Source organism: Lactuca sativa, chromosome 8, assembly GCF_002870075.4.
Source record: "Lactuca sativa cultivar Salinas chromosome 8, Lsat_Salinas_v11, whole genome shotgun sequence".
Taxonomy (NCBI): domain Eukaryota; kingdom Viridiplantae; phylum Streptophyta; class Magnoliopsida; order Asterales; family Asteraceae; genus Lactuca; species Lactuca sativa.
Window position 1 is genome coordinate 134660144 of NC_056630.2, and position 22660 is coordinate 134682803.

Here is a 22660-nt window from a genome sequence, read left to right on the forward strand (position 1 = left end):
TTTTAAGATAGAAAACCACTTCATGTGTCACCTTTAGAAATATGTGAAATCTACTGAGTGAAAACACAGTTACAAAATACATAAGATTGATTTAATAACATACTGTTTTCTACTTGTATTCCCCCCATTAAAACGTTTAAAATCATTTAAAACGTTGATTAAGGGGTATGAACTCACCTGTTGCGGGTGATACGGATGAACTGAAGAGGTAGGACTGCTAGGTGTCAAGTGAAGTCTTGAACACACTTACGATCCTAGTTAACATATAATTTCACATATATGTAACAAATTAGTCTATAAAAGACTAATAAACAAGTCAAGACACCCTAGGACATGCTAAACACCTTTATCAAGTGTTATTAGCCTCTAGGATTGCATCTAAGTGTTCGTAGGGGAAGCTATTGTGTGTAGGGCTCACAGAATACTCCAACATGAGGTTCACGGCCCTAATGACCCTACTACGTGAGTTTATGGTCGTAAACTCATGATTTTACGGGCATAAGCTCACACTTATGTTACCATTTGATGTTTGATGCTCTATAAGGCCCTAATAAGCATTTCTACTTAATGGCTTGGTCTATGGAAGAGTTTAGGGCATAATATAACTCCTTTTAGGAGTTTACGGCCCTGGGACCATATTCCCTTGGAGTTTACGGCCGAAACTCCTTTGGAATGATGTTTTTGATGCTTTCAAGTCCCATACTCACATAGGATATGTTCTAGGCAATTGTTCAAGGCTTTCAGAGGAATTATGGCACCATTTGGCACCATTTATTGGAGTTCACGGCCCTAGAACCTTTTGGGCCGTGAACTATCTTTCTCCCTTGAATATTAATTGATTTGGTGGTCTAAACATGTAATGTAGGCTTCTAGTTTGAGATCCGAGGCCTTGAGGGACTTTGGGACACCTTTAGCCCTTAAAATGGAGTTTACTCCCCAAGTGTTCTTGGGCGGTAAACTCCCAAATCTTTGGGTTTTGTTTGTTTTCTAGTCTCAAACACACTTATATACAAGCCTAAGTTCGTTACCTAACATGGGGAAAAGACTAGGTAGCATTTAAGCAACATATAAGAGTTTACTCTCCAAGAACGTTCTTGGGCGGTAAACTCCCGAATCTCACAGATTTGATATGTAATCTAAGTTATTAAGCACATAATAAGCATTATAAGACAACTAGAGAAGTGTACTCACGATTTGGGATAAAAACCCGAAGATCCGTGAGAGAGAAAATGGCTTTTCTCTAGTTGGAAATGCGAATAATGACATAATTTGGTTCAGAATTCTATTTATAGTCCTTAGATATTTTTGGCAGAAAATATTTTTATTCCTGAAATGATTTCTAATATAACCGAGTGTTGGAATAACAGTGTTGCACAAAACCCTAGTGCAACCACTCTCCTGATATCTCCTTAAGTGTAAACCATGAATTACTCAAACTTATCCGAAAAGTCTGAAAATTTACTGTGACTGTTATAACTTCTATTGAAGTGATACTGTTTGTTAAGAATGGAAATTTCGGGTTGTCACATCATGCCCCTGTTAAAGGGAATTTCGTCCCGAAATTAGAATTTAGATAAGGAAGTAGGTATAAATGATCGAGTCGTTAGGTGAAAACTTCTTAATCGATTTGCTCTCGCGCTTCCAAGTGAAATCGGGTTCTCAGTTGGTATTCCAACGAACCTTCACTAATAGGCGACGACGTTTCTTCTTCCGCTTGGCCACTCGGTCGAGGGTCACTATGGTCCTAATACGAAGGCAAGGATCTCGTAAATCTCGATCTCGTCGAGAGGGATTACGAAAGTCCTAATGGAAGGATATTGTTTCAAGTTCGAGACGCGAAGGGGAAAATGTACGTTACTGAGTTCGCGGAGTAGGTCTAGTTTGTGAAATGCAGGACCGATTCTGGTAAGAATCTCGGAGGTCCTAACTATATTGGATTTTAGCTTTCCACGCTTTACGAAGCGTATTAAGCCGTTCCCAGAGTGAGGTTTCCTAAATAATTTGGTCTCTCACTTGGAATTCCAAATGTTCTTTCTCTCGCTTACTTCCCAGTCAAGGGCCATCCCTTGCTGGGTCAAAGTCGAAAGGGATCCTGAAGTTTACAGGGAGTTCCGAATGGACTATGATAGTAGGTCTGTAAGACCTAGAATTTGGCAAATATTCCGTCGGTGACTATGGTGCCGACAAATTCCCAACGGTTTTGGATAATTTGACAGAGTACTCAAGAATTTCCACAACACTAAAATTGTGTCTCAGGAAATTTGACTCTTCAGAGAACTTTGCGGAAAGTATCTTCGAGGGTAATGTTTCTATGGGTTCTTTCTTACTATGAGGGTAGATAAGTAGTGATTATATGGAGAAATGACGAACTGATCCCAGTAAGAAAGGCGTACTCTACTTATTCAGCTCATGAATATTATGGCGTATTGGTCCTATCCGAGGGGTATCACTACGGACTCGAAGTGTCCACATCGAGTTTGGAGGGTAGTCTTTAGGACATCCTTCCCTAACACTCGAACTGGTGATATTCGGATCTCAGGTCCATTTTTGAAGTAATTCTTTCCCTGTGTTTGCCCAATCAATTCGTCTATGTGAGGCAGAGACAACGATTTCTAAAGGAAATCTTAATGAAGTCTCCGGTCGTCGAGGTACATAAAATGCACTCCGTCGACTTCTGGTAAGAATAAGACCGGAGCTTTCAAGGGTGAGAAGCCTGGTCTTCTATTTCTATTGTTGAGTAGTTCGCTGTGTTGTCCGGGCTGTTCTTGTATCTTCCGTAGGTGTTTAGACTGTAAGGCGATCTGGTTATAAGAGTCATATTGGGTTCTAAGTTTGTTCCTATGCCAATGCAATTACTCGTAGTCCTAGACAGTCTCCATCCTGAAGTTCATATTAGAATTCATACGTGATTCAATGATCACAATTTCGTGTATACGAGTCGTATATAATTAAGACTGAAAAGGTAGTCGAATAACTGATTCTTCCTTAATCTCACATCCCATCGAGGGAAAAGAAGTTAAAGTGGAATCATCAATTCTAAACCTGTAGAACATTGATTATATATCACTCTCTTGTATACCTTCTTCAGTGATAGATTAACCGTATGAATCCTGGAATTGAACTTAACGTACTGCACGAGTAATACTGTGGGGATTCCTTCGGAAAGGAAAAGAACTATAAGGTACTCCTTGTATGAGTACTTCGGTGTTCTGATATAACGGCTTTACAGACAAAACACAATAGTGAAACCGTTAACAGAGTTACTGTACTTAGGATTTACTACAAGACTATTGCTGCGAACAAGGTATACTACAAAAGACAAGTATACGCACCACGAGCATCCCTAACAGACGGGATCCCACAAAATATAAGACTCTGGTTGCACTAGTTTTGGGATGGCTCATAATTCTGTTACAACGAAACGCCTAAATTACATTAACGTGGGTCCGGAGTAGACTCTCCTGCGGCGGTGGTCGGTAGCATACTGCCGTGTGTGCCAGCTTTCGCTGCCTCTGTGCAGTTCCTTTTGTAATGACCTACTTTGCCACAACCGTAGCAAACCTGGCTCCCACTGGTGTTTGGCACTTGAGCGTCCTGAGCTGTTGGCGTCCTGCAGAAACGGGCAGTATGCCCCTTCCTGTTGCAGTGTGAGCACTGCATCTCTTTACAAGGTCCATGGTGGTGAAAACTGCATTTAATGCATTTTGGGAGACTTCCAGCATAAAATTTGGCTGGTTTAGGGACAATTGGGATGTTCGAAGGGATGGTAGTTGGAGGTGCTGATGTCGTGGCTGTGAAGGTTGTTAGTGGTGGTTGTTTCCTGTTCGCCCTTCGAAGCGACTTGTCCTTAGAGTTAGTCCAAGACTTTCGTTTGATACTCTTGGTCTTAGGGCTCGGGGTATCGTGGTAGTTTGTTGCTTGCTGGGTACTGGATTGTTACTTGGATGGGAATAGTTGTTAACAATCCCGCTAACACTTGCGTTGTTAGTGTTCAGATGGTTCAGAATGGCTGACACGACAGCTGAGACTGCAACTTGAAAGATAGCTGCAACAATCTGAAGAGTTGGTGTTGGGTTGATGGGCTGATCGTTTTTCTTGGGTGACATGATTCTGTTACACCGAAAGAAAATGAATTTGTGAGCAAGAATGGTTGAACCTAGACGTAGTTCGATCGCTCATGTAAAGAATAGAAGTATGTTCTATAAGGTTCGACCTACATCCCTATGATGCAGTCCTAGTGCTGAATGGAAGTATGTTCACGAAGGTTGGACCTACATCCCTATGATGCAGTCCTAGCAAAGATAGAAAGTAAGTTCATGCAATGGTTTGAAGATGTTTGTCGTTCTAGCCGAGGTATCGTTGGTTGGCGAATAACGTGATCCAACCATTAAAAGAGACTCGAAGATGTCTCCGGAGTTAAATTGCTATATTCCAATGACTTGACTAGAGCATGTTTCAAATAGACTCTAATGAAAGTATCATAAGAGTATTCGAATAAAGAATGACTCAGAAGTTAGCCGACTGTCAATATCTTTGATATTCATGACGTACAGGTTCGGGAAAATGACCTTGTAAAAAGGTCTTACATCATAACCAGAGAAGATAGTTCCTGATAGTAAAAAGACCTAACTAAAGTACTTACAGTACAAGATAGTTTCATAGAAAATGCCACATCGGGCATAGACAAAAAGATGATTCCTTTCTAACAAGGAAAAATAACGTAAAGTATCTACTACTAGCGACGGTCATCCCTCTGGTGAACTCTCAGTTCAGCCAGTTGGCGTTCCACGTCAAGTAGGTGTCTTTCGTATACTCTCTGGCGTACTTGAAGTTCCATGACTTCGGCTCATGATTCATCCAGTTCTTGCAGCAGGGTTTTATGGTCTCTTTCAGACCTCTCACGAGCATGTTCAAGGCGACTGGTGCGAAGCATATGCATTCCTCCATTTGTATCAACTTCTGCGATACGTTGTAGGGCTATCCTGCCCTGAATTTCGTTTCGGGCAACTCTTCGGATCAGAATTGGCATGATTCTGTCTGCTGAGCCCCCATTGCTCAGGTCATAGAAGCTTCGGTCACCATTAAATGGCATGGGCTGATCTTGTCCTTGGCTCCATGTTTCCAAACATTCCACCCACTCAGGCGTCGGGCCATGAAAAGCCGGAAGAGGGTTAGGAATCGGAAAGGGAGCTGCCTGGGGTAGGTTCTCAACCTCGGGTTCGGAGATGGAAACGTCTAAAAGGTCTTCAGCATTAACTGGTTCTTCTACAAACCATCCAACAATAACCGCGTTCGGAAGGAACAGGTTGTCGTGGGGATGGAATCCAGCCATGTTATCTACGCGAGAATTTGGGGTAAGAAGATAATTATTAGACGTACTATCTAGATAATTATTTGGGAAATCTTCATTAGTTCCATCGCTATTTGTAAAGTGCATACCAGTTATATGTAATCAACACAGGATTGGCCTTCGAATAAGTGACCTTAACTCCAAATTCACAAGGAATAAGGGTAAAACAAAAATTTCACCGATTCTAAGTCTATAACATCCTAGTTACATATAACTTTAGCGTATCCACTTAACAATTATCAACTTAGGAATGAAGATTCCATTTTAGTTCTCAAGTATAAAGTACTTATAGTAACACAAAACACCCCTATGGTATTTTAGACTTAGGTTCTGTTATAATGTTCTCATTGTGGTAATGTTGGTAAGTTTTTAGATTTGTTGCCCTATCATAACCATTATTGGGCATGTGCTAATCACTCTTTGGAACAGCATAGTTGATCAGGCTATGCCACTCCCAAGACTGACCATACATCCCCGAGCTTACCTGTGATATTCAACAGTCGTAATACTTTTGTTCTTGTCATTGTGACACTGATTTTAGTATGAATGCAGGCACGTATACTTTGTTAAATATTTTATTATTTAAGGGTATAAACTCATAGACAGAGTGTTTTAATCCCAATGTGTTTATATTTAGTATATCTTTTATGGGTTGATATACTTAATTCACTATAAACAATGCTCTGATACCAATCTGTCACACCCCAAAACCACGAATGGCGGAAACGTTCAGGGGTGGAGGACATTATGTATAGTATCACAACAGTGCAATATAATAAACAAACAACAACATCATCCATTGCATTATAAGTAGAGTTTTAATACATGTGTGTTCTTTCATAATGTACAACAATAAAATGAATAATCAAAATAAGGCGAGTCTTGTCTGTGCTCCATCTTCTCCGGTAACCTGGCCATCACACCTGTCTAACTAATGACCTGAGAATACAAGTTATTTTGAAAGAGAGTATCAGCTTTAAAGCTGGTGAATTCATAAGTAATTAAGTGTCGTTGTCTTGCTTATGAAAATCTATTATGAAGGCCATGTAAACCTTTAAATGAAAATGTTGATGTAAGTATGAAAAACCCTAGAAAATCCCTTATTTTCTATTAGTTTGAGATGTAGTCTTCTACCAAGACCCGAACGTTTTGTTATGGCAATGTAGTCTTCTACCAAGACCCGAATGTTTTGTTATGATAATGTAGTCTTTTACCAAGACCCGAATGTTTTGTTATGATAATGTAGCCTTCTACCAAGACCCGAATGTCTTGTAAGTAAAATGATAGTTTTTCCTTTCTATTGACTAGTACTAAAAGTGCTTAGTCTAACTCATCGTTTATGTGAATATATCACAAAATAAAGTAAAATAGGAAAATGTTATGATAGTCTTCTACCAAGACTTAAATGTTTTGTAAGTAAAATGATAGCTTTTCCTTTCTAATGAATAGTACTAAAGGTGCTTAGTCTAACTCATCGTTTATGTGAATATATCACAAAATAAAATAAAATAGGAAAATGTTATGATAGTCTTCTACCAACACTTAAATGTTCTATAAGTAAAATGATAGATTTTCCATTCTATTGACTAGTACTAAATGTGCTTAGTCTAACTCATCATTTATGTGAATATATCACAAAATAAAGTAAGATAGGAAAAATATAATCATGTAAGTGTTATTATCTTGGGTTACCAGGACAAACACGACATCGCCGAAGCGAAAGATAGACCCTATGAACATCCGAAGAGTGTTCCCTCATCCTATGTAGCGGCAGTAGGGTGGAGGGAGGGTTAGTCCCGATATCGATCTCCTAATACAAGCTTTAACCTAATGATCATCCGAAGATTCACATCTCATCCACTGTTGCAACAGTTCGGCAGAGGAATGGTTAGTTCCGTGTCCGGCTCCTAATACAAGCGTTAACCTAATGATCATCCGAAGATTCACATCTCATCCACTGTTGCAACAATTGGACAGAGGGATGGTTAGTCTCGTCACTAACTACTAAATAAGTAACAACCTTAGACATTCGTAGACATTCATCGACCACTGGTGCTAATCAGTGGGGTTCGGAATGGTAAGTCCCACTGAATTATCCCATTAAACTGAGATAGGAAAGATAATTTACACAGTAAGTACTAATAAATCATCCTCGTAGTTCTAAGTACAAGTATCCAGGTAAGTAAATACAGGATAATGCACCTAAGTAATAGTGTTCCTGTATGGTATTCATGTAAGTGTGTTCATGTAACAGGTAAGTATATGTAAACATATTCATGTATCATGTAATCCTAAGTAAGTGTACTCATGTATCATGTAAGGTATTAGTATAGACTCATGAATGAACTAACTCTTGTGTGATTCTTTGTAATAGGAATAAATGTTTGTTTCTTCTAACTATCCCTATGATAATTAACTGGAAAGTAATTGGTTGTTTACGTAGGTTTATACACTCTTGCTACCCAAGAGTATTGGAAACTAAATGAAGGGTGAAAACTATAATTTCTAACATATATATGAACTTATGCGCATAAGTATAGTTTGATTCAAGAAGGTAAAATAATGGTTTTGCAAGATATCTAGGAGTTTTGAACAATAATTAAGAATGACTTAATGTCATTTTAATAAACATTTCAAAACTAATACTTTTGTTATCAAGGTATTTTAAGATAGAAAACCACTTCATGTGTCACCTTTTGAAATATGTGAAATGTACTGAGTGAAAACACAGTTACAAAATACATAAGATTGATTTAATAATATATTGTTTTCTACTTGTATTCCCCCCCCATTAAAACGTTTAAAATCATTTAAAACATTGATTAAGGGGTATGAACTCACCTATTGCGGGTGATACGGATGAACTGAAGAGGTAGGACTGCTAGTTGTCAAGTGAAGTCTTGAACACACTTACGATCCTAGTTAACATATAATTTCACATATATGTAACAAATTAGTGTATAAACAACTAACAAACAAGTCAAGACACCCTAGGACATGCTAAACACCTTTATCAAGTGTTATTAGCCTCTAGGATTGCATCTAAGTGTTCGTAGGGGAAGCTATTGTGTGTAGGGCTCACAGAATACTCCAACATGAGGTTCACGGCCCTAATGACCCTACTACGTGAGTTTATGGTCGTAAACTCATGATTTTACGGGCGTAAGCTCACACTTATGTTACCATTTGATGTTTGATGCTCTATAAGGCCCTAATAAGCATTTCTACTTAATGGCTTGGTCTATGGAAGAGTTTAGGGCATAATATAACTCCTTTTAGGAGTTTACGACCCTAGGACCATATTACCTTGGAGTTTATGGCCGTAAACTCCCTTGGAATGATGTTTTTGATGCTTTCAAGTCCCATACTCACATAGGATATGTTCTAGGCAATTGTTCAAGGCTTTAGGAGGAATTATGGCACCATTTTGCACCATTTATTGGAGTTCACGGCCCTAGTACCTTTTGGGCCGTGAACTCTCTTTCTCCCTTGAATATTAATTGATTTGGTGGTCTAAACATGTAATGTAGGCTTCTAGTTTGAGATCCGAGGCCTTGAGGGACTTTGGGACACCTTTAGCCCTTAAAATGGAGTTTACTCCCCAAGTGTTCTTGGGCGGTAAACTCCCGAATCTTTGGGTTTTGTTTGTTTTCTAGTCTCAAACACACTTATATACAAGCCTAAGTTCGTTACCTAACATGGGGAAAAGACTAGGTAGCATTTAAGCCACATATAGGAGTTTACTCTCCAAGAACGTTCTTGGGCGGTAAACTCCTGAGTCTCACAGATTTGATATGTAATCTAAGTTATTAGGCACATAATAAGCATTATAAGACAACTAGAGAAGTGTACTCACGATTTGGGATAAAAACCCGAAGATCCGTGAGAGAGAAAATGGCTTTTCTCTAGTTGGAAATGCGAATAATTAGATAATTTGGTTCAGAATTCTATTTATAGTCCTTAGATATTTTTGGTAGAAAATATTTTTATTCCTGAAATGATTTATAATATAACCGAGTGTTGGAATAACAGTGTTGCACAAAACCCTAGTGCAACCACTCTCCTGATATCTCCTTAAGTGTAAACCATGAATTACTCAAACTTATCCGAAAAGTCTGAAAATTTACTGTGACTGTTATAACTTCTATTGAAGTGATATTGTTTGTTCAGAATGGAAATTTCGGGTTGTCACATCATGCCCCTGTTAAAGGGAATTTCGTCCCGAAATTAGAATTTAGATAAGGAAGTAGGTATAAATGATCGAGTCGTTAGGTGAAAACTTCTTAATCGATTTGCTCTCGCGCTTCCAAGTGAAATCGGGTTCTCAGTTGGTATTCCAACGAACCTTCACTAATAGGCGACGACGTTTCTTCTTCCACTTGGCCACTCGGTCGAGGGTCACTACGGTCCTAATACGAAGGCAAGGATCTCGTAAATCTCAATCTCGTCGAGAGGGATTACGAAAGTCCTAATGGAAGGATATTGTTTCAAGTTCGAGACGCGAAGGGGAAAATGTACGTTACTGAGTTCGCGGAGTAGGTCTAGTTTGTGAAATGCAGGACCGATTCTGGTAAGAATCTCGGAGGTCCTAACTATATTGGATTTTAGCTTTCCACGCTTTACGAAGCGTATTAAGCCATTCCCAGAGTGAGGTTTCCTAAATAATTTGGTCTCTCACTTGGAATTCCAAATGTTCTTTCTCTCGCTTACTTCCCAGTCAAGGGCCATCCCTTGCTGGGTCAAAGTCGAAAGGGTTCCTGAAGTTTACGGGGAGTTCCGAATGGACTATGATAGTAGGTCTGTAAGACCTAGAATTTGGCGAATATTCCATCGGTGACTATGGTGCCGACAAATTCCCAACGGTTTTGGATAATTTGACAGAGTACTCAAGAATTTCCACAACACTAAAAGTGTGTCTCAGGAAATTTGACTCTAAATTCCAAAACTCTTGTTCAGAGAACTTTGCGGAAAGTATCTCCGAGGGTAATGTTTCTATGGGTTCTTTCTTACTATGAGGGTAGATAAGTAGTCATTATATGGAGAAATGACGAACTGATCCCAGTAAGAAAGGCGTACTCTACTTATTCAGCTCATGAATACTATGGGCGTATTGGTCCTATCCGAGGGGTATCACTACGGACTCGAAGTGTCCACATCGAGTTCGGAGGGTAGTCTTTAGGACATCCTTCCCTAACACTCGAACTGGTGATATTCGGATCTCAGGTCCATTTTTGAAGTAATTATTTCCCTGTGTTTGCCCTATCAATTCGTCGATGTGAGGCAGAGACAACGATTTATAAAGGAAATCTTAATGAAGTCTCCGGTCGTCGAGGTACATAAAATGCACTCCGTCGACTTTTGGTAAGAATAAGACCGGAGCTCTCAAGGGTGAGAAGCCTGGTCTTCTAATTCTATTGTTGAGTCGTTCGTTGTGTTGTCCGGGATGTTCTTGTATCTTCCGTAGGTGTTTAGACTGTAAGGCGATCAGGTTATAAGAGTCATACTGGGTTCTAAGTTTGTTCCTATGCAATTGCAATTACTCGTACTCCTGGACAGTCTCCGTCCTGAAGTTCATATTAGAATTCATACGTGATTCAATGATCATAATTTTGTGTATACGAGTCGTATATAATTAAGACTGAAAAGGTAGTCGAATAATTGATTCTTCCTTAATCTCACATCCCATCGAGGGAAAAGAAGTTAAAGTGGAATCATCAATTCTAAACCTGTAGAACATTGATTATACATCACTCTCTTGTATACCTTCTTCAGTGATAGATTAACCGTATGAATCCTGGAATTGAACTTAACGTACTGCACGAGTAATACTATGGGGATTCCTTCGGAAAGGAAAAGAACTATAAGGTACTCCTTGTATGACTACTTCGGTGTTCTGATATAACGACTTTACAGACAAAACACAACAGTGCAACCGTTAACAGAGTTACTGTTCTTAGGATTTAGTACAAGACTATTGCTGCGAACAAGGTATACTACAAAAGACAAGTATACGCAGCACGAGCATCCCTAAACGGACGGGATCCCGCAAAAGATAAGACTCTGGTTGCACTAGTTTTGGGATGGCTCATAATTCTGTTACAACGAAACGCCTAAATTACATTAACGTGGGTCCGGAGTAGACTCTCCTACGGCGGTGGTCGGTAGCATACTGCTGTGTGTGCCAGCTTTTGCTGCCTCTGTGCAGTTCCTTTTGTAATGACCTACTTTGACACAACCGTAGCAAACATGGTTCCCACTGGTGTTTGGCACTTGAGCGTCCTGAGCTGTCGGCGTCCTGCAGAAACGGGCTGTATGCCCCTTCCTATTGCAGTGTGAGCACTGCATCTCCTTACAAGGTCCATGGTGGTGAAAACTGCATTTAATGCCTTTTGGGAGACTTCCAACATAAAGTTTGGCTGGTTTAGGGACAATTGGGATGTTCGAAGGGATGGTAGTTGGAGGTGCTGATGTCATGGCTGTGAAGGTTGTTAGTGGTGGTTGTTTCCTGTTCGCCCTTCGAAGCGACTTGTCCTTAGAGTTAGTCCAAGACTTTCGTTTGATACTCTTGGTCTTAGGGCTCGGGGTATCGTGGTAGTTTGTTGCTTGCTGGGGTACTGGATTGTTACTTGGATGGGAATAGTTGTTAACAATCCCGCTAACACTTGCGTTGTTAGCGTTCAGATGGTTCAGAATGGCTGACACGGCAGCTGAGACTACAGCTTGAAAGGTAGCTGCAACAATCTGAAGAGTTGGTGTTGGGTTGATGGGCTGATCGTTTTTCTTGGGTGACATGATTCTGTTACACCGAAAGAAAATGAATTTGTGAGCAAGAATGGTTGAACCTAGACGTAGTTCGATCGCTCATGTAAAGAATAGAAGTATGTTCTATAAGGTTTGACCTACATCCCTATGATGCAGTCCTAGTACGGAATGGAAGTATGTTCACGAAGGTTTGACCTACATCCCTATGATGCAGTCCTAGCAAAGATCGGAAGTAAGTTCATGCAATGGTCTGAAGATGTTTGTCGTTCTAGCCGAGGTATCGTTGGTTGGCGAATAACGTGATCCAACCATTAAAAGAGACTCGAAGATGTCTCCGGAGTTAAATTGCTATATTCCAATGATTTGACTAGAGCATGTTTCAAATAGACTCTAATGAAAGTATCATAAGAGTATTCGAATAAAGAATGACTCAGAAGTTAGCCGACTGTCAATATCTTTGATATTCATGACGTACAGGTTCGGGAAAATGACCTTGTAAAAAGGTCTTACATCATAACCAGAGAAGATAGTTCCTGACAGTAAAAAGACCTAACTAAAGTACTTACAGTACAAGATAGTTTCATAGAAAATGCCACATCGGGCATAGACAGAAAGATGATTCCTTTCTAACAAGGAAAAATAACGTAAAGTATCTACTACTAGCGACGGTCATCCCTCTGGTGAACTCTCAGTTCAGCCAGTTGGCGTTCCACGTCAAGTAGGTGTCTTTCGTATACTCTCTGGCGTACTTGAAGTTCCATGACTTCGGCTCGTGATTCATCCAGTGCTTGCAGCAGGGTTTTATGGTCTCTTTCAGACCTCTCACGAGCATGTTCAAGGCGACTGGTGCGAAGCATATGCATTCCTCCATTTGTATCAACATCTGCGATACGTTGTAGGGCTGTCCTGCCCTGAATTTCATTTCGGGCAACTCTTCGGATCAGAATTGGCATGATTCTGTCTGCCGAGCCCCCATTGCTCAGGTCATAGAAGCTTCGGTCACCATTAAATGGCATGGGCTGATCTTGTCCTTGGCTCCATGTTTCCAAACATTCCACCCACTCAGGCGTCGGGCCATGAAAAGCCGGACGAGGGTTAGGAATCGGAAAGGGAGCTGCCTGGGGTAGGTTCTCAACCTCGGGTTCGGAGATGGAAACGTCTGAAAGGTCTTCAGCATTAACTGGTTCTTCTACAAACCATCCAACAATAACCGCGTTCGGAAGGAACAGGTTGTCGTGGGGATGGAATCCAGCCATGTTATCTACACGAGAATTTGGGGTAAGAAGATAATTATTAGACGTACTATCTAGATAATTATTTGGGAAATCTTCATTAGTTCCATCGCTATTTGTAAAGTGCATACCAGTTATATGTAATCAACACAGGATTGGCCTTCGAATAAGTGACCTTAACTCCAAATTCACAAGGAATAAGGGTAAAACAAAAATTTCACCGATTCTAAGTCTATAACATCCTAGTTACATATAACTTTAGCGTATCCACTTAACAATTATCAACTTAGGAATGAAGATTCCATTTTAGTTCTCAAGTATAAAGTACTTATAGTAACACAAAACACCCCTATGGTATTTTAGACTTAGGTTCTGTTATAATGTTCTCATTGTGGTAATGTTGGTAAGTTTTTAGATTTGTTGCCCTATCATAACCATTATTGGGCATGTGCTAATCACTCTTTGGAACAGCATAGTTGATCAGGCTATGCCACTCCCAAGACTGACCATACATCCCCGAGCTTACCTGTGATATTCAACAGTCGTAATACTTTTGTTCTTGTCATTGTGACACTGATTTTAGTATGAATGCAGGCACGTATACTTTGTTAAATATTTTATTATTTAAGGGTATAAACTCATAGACAGAGTGTTTTAATCCCAATGTGTTTATATTTAGTATATCTTTTATGGGTTGATATACTTAATTCACTATAAACAATGCTCTGATACCAATCTGTCACACCCCAAAACCACGAACGGCGGAAACGGTCAGGGGTGGAGGACATCATGTATAGTATCACAACAGTGCAATATAATAAACAAGAAACAACATCCTCCATTGCATTATAAGTAGAGTTTTAATACATGTGTGTTCTTTCATAATGTACAACAATAAAATGAATAATCAAAATAATGTGAGTCTTGTCTGTGCTCCATCTTCTCCGGTAACCTGGCCATCGCACCTGTCTAACTGATGACCTGAGAATACAAGTTATTTTGAAAAAGAGTATCAGCTTTAAAGCTGGTGAATTCATAAGTAATTAAGTGTCGTTGTCTTGCTTATGAAAATCTATTATGAAGGCCATGTAAACCTTTAAATGAAAATGTTGATGTAAGTATGAAAAACCCTAGAAAATCCCTTATTTTCTATTAGTTTGAGATGTAGTCTTCTACCAAGACCCGAATGTTTTGTTATGGCAATGTAGTCTTCTTCCAAGACCCGAATGTTTTGTTATGATAATGTAGTCTTCTACCAAGACCCGAATGTTTTGTTATGATAATGTAGCCTTCTACCAAGACCCGAATGTTTTGTAAGTAAAATGATAGTTTTTCCTTTCTATTGACTAGTACTAAAAGTGCTTAGTCTAACTCATCGTTTATGTGAATATATCACAAAATAAAGTAAAATAGGAAAATGTTATGATAGTCTTCTACCAAGACTTAAATGTTCTGTAAGTAAAATGATAGCTTTTCCTTTCTAATGAATAGTACTAAAGGTGCTTAGTCTAACTCATTGTTTATGTGAATATATCATTAAATAAAGTAAAATAGGAAAATGTTATGATAGTCTTCTACCAAGACTTAAATGTTCTATAAGTAAAATGATAGATTTTCCATTCTATTGACTAGTACTAAATGTGCTTAGTCTAACTCATCGTTTATGTGAATATATCACAAAATAAAGTAAGATAGGAAAAATACAATCATGTAAGTGTCATTATCTTGGGTTACTAGGACAAACACGACATCGCCGAAGCGAAAGATAGACCCTATGAACATCCGAAGAGTGTTCCCTCATCCTCTGTAGCGGCAGCAGGGCGGAGGGAGGGTTAGTCCCGATATCGATCTCCTAATACCGATCGTTAACCTAATGATCCTCCGAAGATTCACATCTCATCCACTGTTGCAACAGTTGGACAGAGGAATGGTTAGTTCCGTGTCCGGCTCCTAATACAAGCGTTAACCTAATGATTATCCGAAGATTCACATCTCATCCACTGTTGCAACAACAGGATGGAGGAATGGTTAGTTCCGTGGCTGGCTCCTAATACAAGCTTTAACCTAATGATCATCCGAAGATTCACATCTCATGCACTGTTGCAACAGTTGGACAGAGGAATGGTTAGTTCCGTGGCCAGCTCCTAATACAAGCGTTAACCTAATGATCATCCGAAGATTCACATCTCATCCACTGTTGCAACAGTTGGAAAGAAGGATGGTTAGTCCCGTCACTGACTACTAAATAAGTAACAACCTTAGACATCCGTAGACATTCATCGACCACTGGTGCTAATCAGTGGGGTTCGGAATGGTAAGTCCCACCGAATTATCCCATTGAACTGAGATAGGAAAGATAATTTACACAGTAAGTACTAATAAATCATCCTCGTAGTTCTAAGGACGAGTATCCAGGTAAGTAAATACAGGATAATGCACCTAAGTAACAGTGTTCCTGTATGGTATTCATGTAAGTGTGTTCATGTAACAGGTAAGTATATGTAAACATATTCATGTATCATGTAATCCTAAGTAAGTGTACTCATGTATCATGTAAGGTATTAGTATAGACTCATGAATGAACTAACTCTTGTGTGATTCTTTGTAATAGGAATAAATGTTTGTTTCTTCTAACTATCCCTATGATAATTAACTGGAAAGTAATTGGTTGTTTACGTAGGTTTATGCACTCTTGCTACCCAAGAGTATTGGAAACTAAATGAAGGGTGAAAACTATAATTTCTAACATATATATGAACATATGCGCATAAGTATAGTTTGATTCAAGAAGGTAAAATAATGGTTTTGCAAGATATCTAGGAGTTTTGAACAATAATTAAGAATGACTTGATGTCATTTTAATAAACATTTCAAAACTAATACTTTTGTTATCAAGGTATTTTAAGATAGAAAACCACTTCATGTGTCACCTTTTGATGTATGTGAAATCTACTGAGTGAAAACACAGTTACAAAATACATAAGATTGATTTAATAACATACTGTTTTCTACTTGTATTCCCCCCATTAAAATGTTTAAAATCATTTAAAACGTTGATTAAGGGGTATGAACTCACCTGTTGCGGGTGATACGGATGAACTGAAGAGGTAGGACTGCTAGGTGTCAAGTGAAGTCTTGAACACACTTACGATCCTAGTTAACATATAATTTCACATATATGTAACAAATTAGTCTATAAACAACTAATAAACAAGTCAAGACACCCTAGGACATGCTAAACACCTTTATTAAGTGTTATTAGCCTCTAGGATTGCATCTAAGTGTTCGTAGGGGAAGCTATTATGTGTAGGGCTCACAGAATACTCCAACATGAGGTTCACGGCCCTAATGACCCTACTACGTGAATTTATGGTCGTAAACTCATGATTTTACGGGCGTAAGCTCACACTTATGTTACCATTTGATGTTTGATGCTCTATAAGGCCCTAATAAGCATTTCTACTTAATGGCTTGGTCTATGGAAGAGTTTAGGGCATAATATAACTCCTTTTAGGAGTTTACGGCCCTGGGACCATATTCCCTTGGAGTTTATGGCCGTAAACTCCCTTGGAATGATGTTTTTGATGCTTTCAAGTCCCATACTCACATAGGATATGTTCTAGGCAATTGTTCAAGGCTTTAGGAGGAATTATGGCACCATTTGGCACCATTTATTGGAGTTCACGGCCCTAGAACCTTTTGGGCCGTGAACTCTCTTTCTCCCTTGAATATTAATTGATTTGGTGGTCTAAACATGTAATGTAGGCTTCTAGTTTGAGATCCGAGGCCTTGAGGGACTTTGGGACACCTTTAGCCCTTAAAATGGAGTTTACTCCCCAAGTGTTCTTGGGCGGTAAACTCCCGAATCTTTGGGTTTTGTTTGTTTTCTAGTCTCAAACACACTTATATACAAGCCTAAGTTCGTTACCTAACATGGGGAAAAGACTAGGTAGCATTTAAGCCACATATAGGAGTTTACTCTCCAAGAACGTTCTTGGGCGGTAAACTCCCGAGTCTCACAGATTTGATATGTAATCTAAGTTATTAAGCACATAATAAGCATTATAAGACAACTAGAGAAGTGTACTCACGATTTGGGATAAAAACCCGAAGATCCGTGAGAGAGAAAATGGCTTTTCTCTAGTTGGAAATGCGAATAATTACATAATTTGGTTCAGAATTCTATTTATAGTCCTAAGATATTTTTGGCAAAAAATACTTTTATTCCTGAAATGATTTCTAATATAACCGAGTGTTGGAATAATAGTGTTGCACAAAACCCTAGTGCAACCACTCTCCTGATATCTCCTTAAGTGTAAACCATGAATTACTCAAACTTATCCGAAAAGTCTGAAAATTTACTGTGACTATTATAAATTTTATTGAAGTGATATTGTTTGTTCAGAATGGAAATTTCGGGTTGTCACAATTTGGGAGTACTTACTTGAGCTCGGCTAATTGCATGCACCACACCCTTTTCTCTTTTTTCAAAATTCTTTTTGTTTTTTCTAAAATTTCTTTTCCTTTTCTCAAAGTCGTTTTTATAAAAAGGTTTTCCTTTTGAAAATTTATGTACCAATTCCTTAGTTTGAGTTCAGACACACCCGAGAGTGTGACCAAATCCCTCAGACCAAGGCTCTGATACCAACTTGAAACATCCCAAAAATACGGTCCAAAAATTTAGTTTTAAAATCATTTGTAAAGGAAACATGAATACCAATCATCGTATAAAACCATAAATCGTGTAACTCAAAATAACATAATATCTGTCAATGTATCAAAATCATATCAAATATCAGAGTGACTCATCCCAGGCTAAAACTGTGGTGTGTACCATGAAGTCATCTGGAGCTGTTCTATTTGCTAGATGAAGTACGCGAAACCAAAATTGAAAACTGTAAGCACGAAGCTTAGTGAGTTTCCTCAAACTACCACATACCATACACATAATCACATAATAACATACATTGGGCCTGGCCCACTACACCAGGCCTCGCTCGGCATTGGATCGAAGTCCAGCATTGGGCCCCGCCATTGCTAACATACGTAAACGAGCTAACCTCGACATTGCTAACATATATAAACGGGCCGACCTTGGTGCCTTAGACCTGTTCCTACTAGAAGAGGACTCACCTTGCCAAGCGGACTTTAAGCCATGCTATCCAAACATAGATCCAAGCTATCTAGGACCTCTAGAATCATAAAGTCACGGACTTGGTGACTTTTCATGTCCCTGAAAGTCCCAATCTCAATAAATAGCAATCAACTTCCATAAATATGGCGATAACACTGGCATGAACCCATTAAGACCTTAAAGATGGCAACTTTTCTATCCTAGTGACTCAAATAGCATCAAGGGTGGCCACCCTAAGTTTAGAAACATATTTGAACCATAAAAATCCATTCTTGGGACCAAAAAGGTCCAAAACATCATTACCATAGATCTAAGTATACATGAGGCAAGTTGTGAGCTTTTTACCTCAAAATAGTACCAAATGATGATGCTATCCTGGATCTTTGAGCTCAAGATACTCAAGTTCTTCTTCAATAACTTCTTCTTTCTCCTTCTAAGCTTCAGAACACCAAAATGAGCCTCACAAGATCAAAATCACCCAAGGATGAGGAGTTTTAGGTTTTTTAGAGTTTTCTGAGGTTGAGAGGTTGGTAAGGAGGCTGAGGTATGGGACATAACGTTCTTTATATAGGTCCAAAACACTAAAAGTTAGGGTTTGCATCCAGCACTGGAATGCAGCGCGTTCATTAGGGAAACACCTCACAATTGGCCTATGCCTCCAAAATCCTAAATTAGAAGAAACAGTCCCTCCTTCCTCCAAATTTACTAATTACAATGTCGAAAAGCAATAGTTCCATATATAAGGGAGCACAATGTACATAATACCTGGATTTGGTGTTACAATTCTCCGCTACTTGGATCAGACTTCGTCCTCGAAGTCCCTCTCCTCGAACAACTCAGGGTAATGCTCCCTCATCTCCTTGTTTGGCTCCCAAGTCCACTCCAAGCCCTTGTGGTGCTACCACTGCACCTTCACCAACTCTACCATCTTGTTCCTCAGCTCCTTCGTCTTCTTATCGAGAATAGCTACTAGTATCTCGATGTAGTTCAAGATGTCGTCCACCTAAATATCCTCTAAAGACACAACTGTAGAGCCATCCACTAAACACTTCTGCAACTAGGAGACCTGAAAAGTGTTATGGATCTGGCTGAGCTTTGCTGGAAGATCCAAATGAAAAGCAACCTGGCTCACCTGAGCTAAAACCCTAAACAGATCGATGTACCTAGGGCCCAACTTGCCTCAACTTCTTAACCGGATGACACCTTTTCTAGGTGACACCTTCAGGAGGACCATATCTCCTACCTGAAACTCTAGGTCTGAACGACGCTTGTCAACATAGCTTTTCTGCCAACTCTGAGTAGTCTGGAGCTTACTCCGGACCTGTTGGATCTTCTCCGTGGTCTTGAGTACCACCTTAGTACTCCCCATGACTCTCTGAACGACCTCGCCCTAGCAGATTGGGGTCCTACATTTCCTCCCGTAGAGCATCTCGAAGGGAGGTCGATCTATGCTAGCGTGGTAACTGTTGTTATACGAAAATTCCGCTAACAGAAGATACGTATCCTAATTTCCCCCAAAATCTAATACGTATGTGCGTATCATATCCTCTAGAGTCTGAATCGTCCTCTCACTCTGTCCATCTGTCTGAGGGTGAAAAGCAGTATTGAAGTGAAGAGGATTACCCATCTCGTTATGAAACTGCTTCCAAAATTTGGAAGTAAAACGAACATCACGGTCTGTCACACCCGAAACCGGCACTCCAAGACGTGCCACTACCTCGCGTATGTAGATCTCGGCTAGCTTCTCATCCGATATACTCTCCTGGATCAAGATGAAATGAGCACTCTTGGTCAACTGATCCATGATGAACCATATGGAATCCACTACTTGTGCGGTCCTGGGAAGCTTTGTGATGAAATCCATAGTGATGTCTTCCCATTTCCACATGGGAATATCCAATGGCTGCATCATTCCGTGAGGTCGCTAGTGCTCGGCCTTGATTTCCCTACAAGTTAAGCACCATTCCACATACCAAGCTATGTCCCGCTTCATGCAGGACCACCAATAATCAGGGTGAAGATCCCGGTACATCTTCGTCGCTTCGGGATGGATTGAGAATCTCGACTTGTGAGCCTCATCCATCAGAACCTGGTGCACCCCGCCCCAGTAAGGAACCCAGACCCTCTGATGCAGGGACAACAACCCGCGATTGTCGTAATCAAACGAGGTCACCTGGCCTACGATTCGCTCACACTTCTGGCACTCTTCCTTCATACCATCGACATGCGCCTCCCGTATCCGTTCCAGCAACAGAGTATCACTGTCATCCTCAAACATATGTCTCGAATCGTAGCCGCCACTGCCTTGTGGTTAAGATTATCGACCACCACATTGTCCTTGCCCTGGTGATAAAGGATCTCACAGTCATAATCCTTCACCACATCTAACCACCAACGCTACTTCATGTTCAGATTTGGCTGGTTCATCAGATACCTCGAGCTCTTGTGGTCTGTGTAAATGGTACGACGAACCCCATAAAGGTAGTCTCACCAAATCTTGAGGGCGAAAACCACAACCCCCAGCTCTAAATCGTGCTTTGGGGAATTCACCTCATGAGGCTTCAACTACCTTGAAGTGTACGCTATCACGTGACCCCGATGCATCAGTACTGTGCCCATACTCGTGATCGAAGCGTTACAGGAAACCACCAAATCATCGATGCCCTCCGACAAATTCGGAATCGGTGCCTCGCACAACCACTGTTTGAGAGTCTCGAAGGTTACCTGCTACTCAGGCCCCCAACGGAATGTCAACGACTTCTCGGTCAGTTGGGTCAGAGGAACAACGATCTTGGAGAAATCCTGGATGAATCTCCGATAGTAACCCTCTAGAACAAGACAACTCTGAATCTCAGATGGAGACCTCGGAACCTCCCACTGCATCACGACCTCTATCTTGGCGGGATCGACCAGAATACCCTTCTGGTTGACAAGGTGCCCTAGAAACTGCACCTCGCACAACCAAAACACACACTTGGAGAACTTTGCGAAAAGTCTCTCTCTCCTCAGTGTCTCCAGCACCTCCCTCAGGCGCTCCTCATGTTGCTACTGAGTCTTGGAATAAACCAATATATCATCGATGAAGACTATCATACACCAATCCAGCATCGGTCTGCATACGCGGTTCATGAGATCCATGAATGCAACAAGAGCATTGGTGAGACGAAACGGCATCACCATGAACTCATAGTGACTATAACGAGTCTGAAGCCTTCTGCACATCGTCGTCCCTGCTCATCATGGAACGAACCATGTCCAACCAGGTCTGATTACGCCTCTCAGAGACACCATTAAGTTGTAGTGTTTTAGGTGATGTCAATTATAAAACTATTTCACATTCCTTAAGGTAGTCGTGGAACTCAATACTAAGATACTCACCGCCTCTATCAGATCTAAGCATCTTTATCTTCCTGTCCAATTTATTCTCAACTTCTTGTTAAAATTATTTGAACATTTCAAAGGTTTATGACTTACGTTTGATTAAGTAGATATAGCCATATCTGCTATAATCATCAATAGAAGTCACATAGAATCAATTTGCATCCCTTGTGGTGGATTTGAAGGGTCCACACATGTCTTTGTGTATAAGATCCAACAATCCTTTACCTCTTTCATAAGAACCAGTGAAAGGTGATTTTGTCATCTTTCCCAGCAAATAAGACTCACATGTATCATCTGACCTTAAGTCAAATGATTCCAACACTTCATCCTTTTGTTGTAAGGTGATGCGTTTCATATTAACATGTCCAAGACGACAATGCCACAAGCATGCTTTGTCTATACCATTAGACGAATCAATTTGAAAAACAATATTACCTAAATTGTCTACAATCATCACAGTTTCATACACGCCATCACAAGGTAAAGCTTCAAAAGAAAAAACAACATTGTTATAAGCAGAAACAAAACCATTCTCATCATCAAAAGAAGCTAAAACCTTGTTTTAACAATGCGTGAAATGAAATGATGTTCTGTGTCGTCTCTAACGAGTAGCAATAATTTATAAAATCTAATCCTAACTCACTTCCTTTTAGACCATGCAAATCAGAACAAATGTGAAACCCACATCCTGTATCAAGGACCCAAGAATGAGAATATGATGAGTTATTAGATAAGATAATGTAAATACCTGCCGAGGTTGGCTTCACCTTGCCATCATTGATATCCTGAAAGTATTTCGGG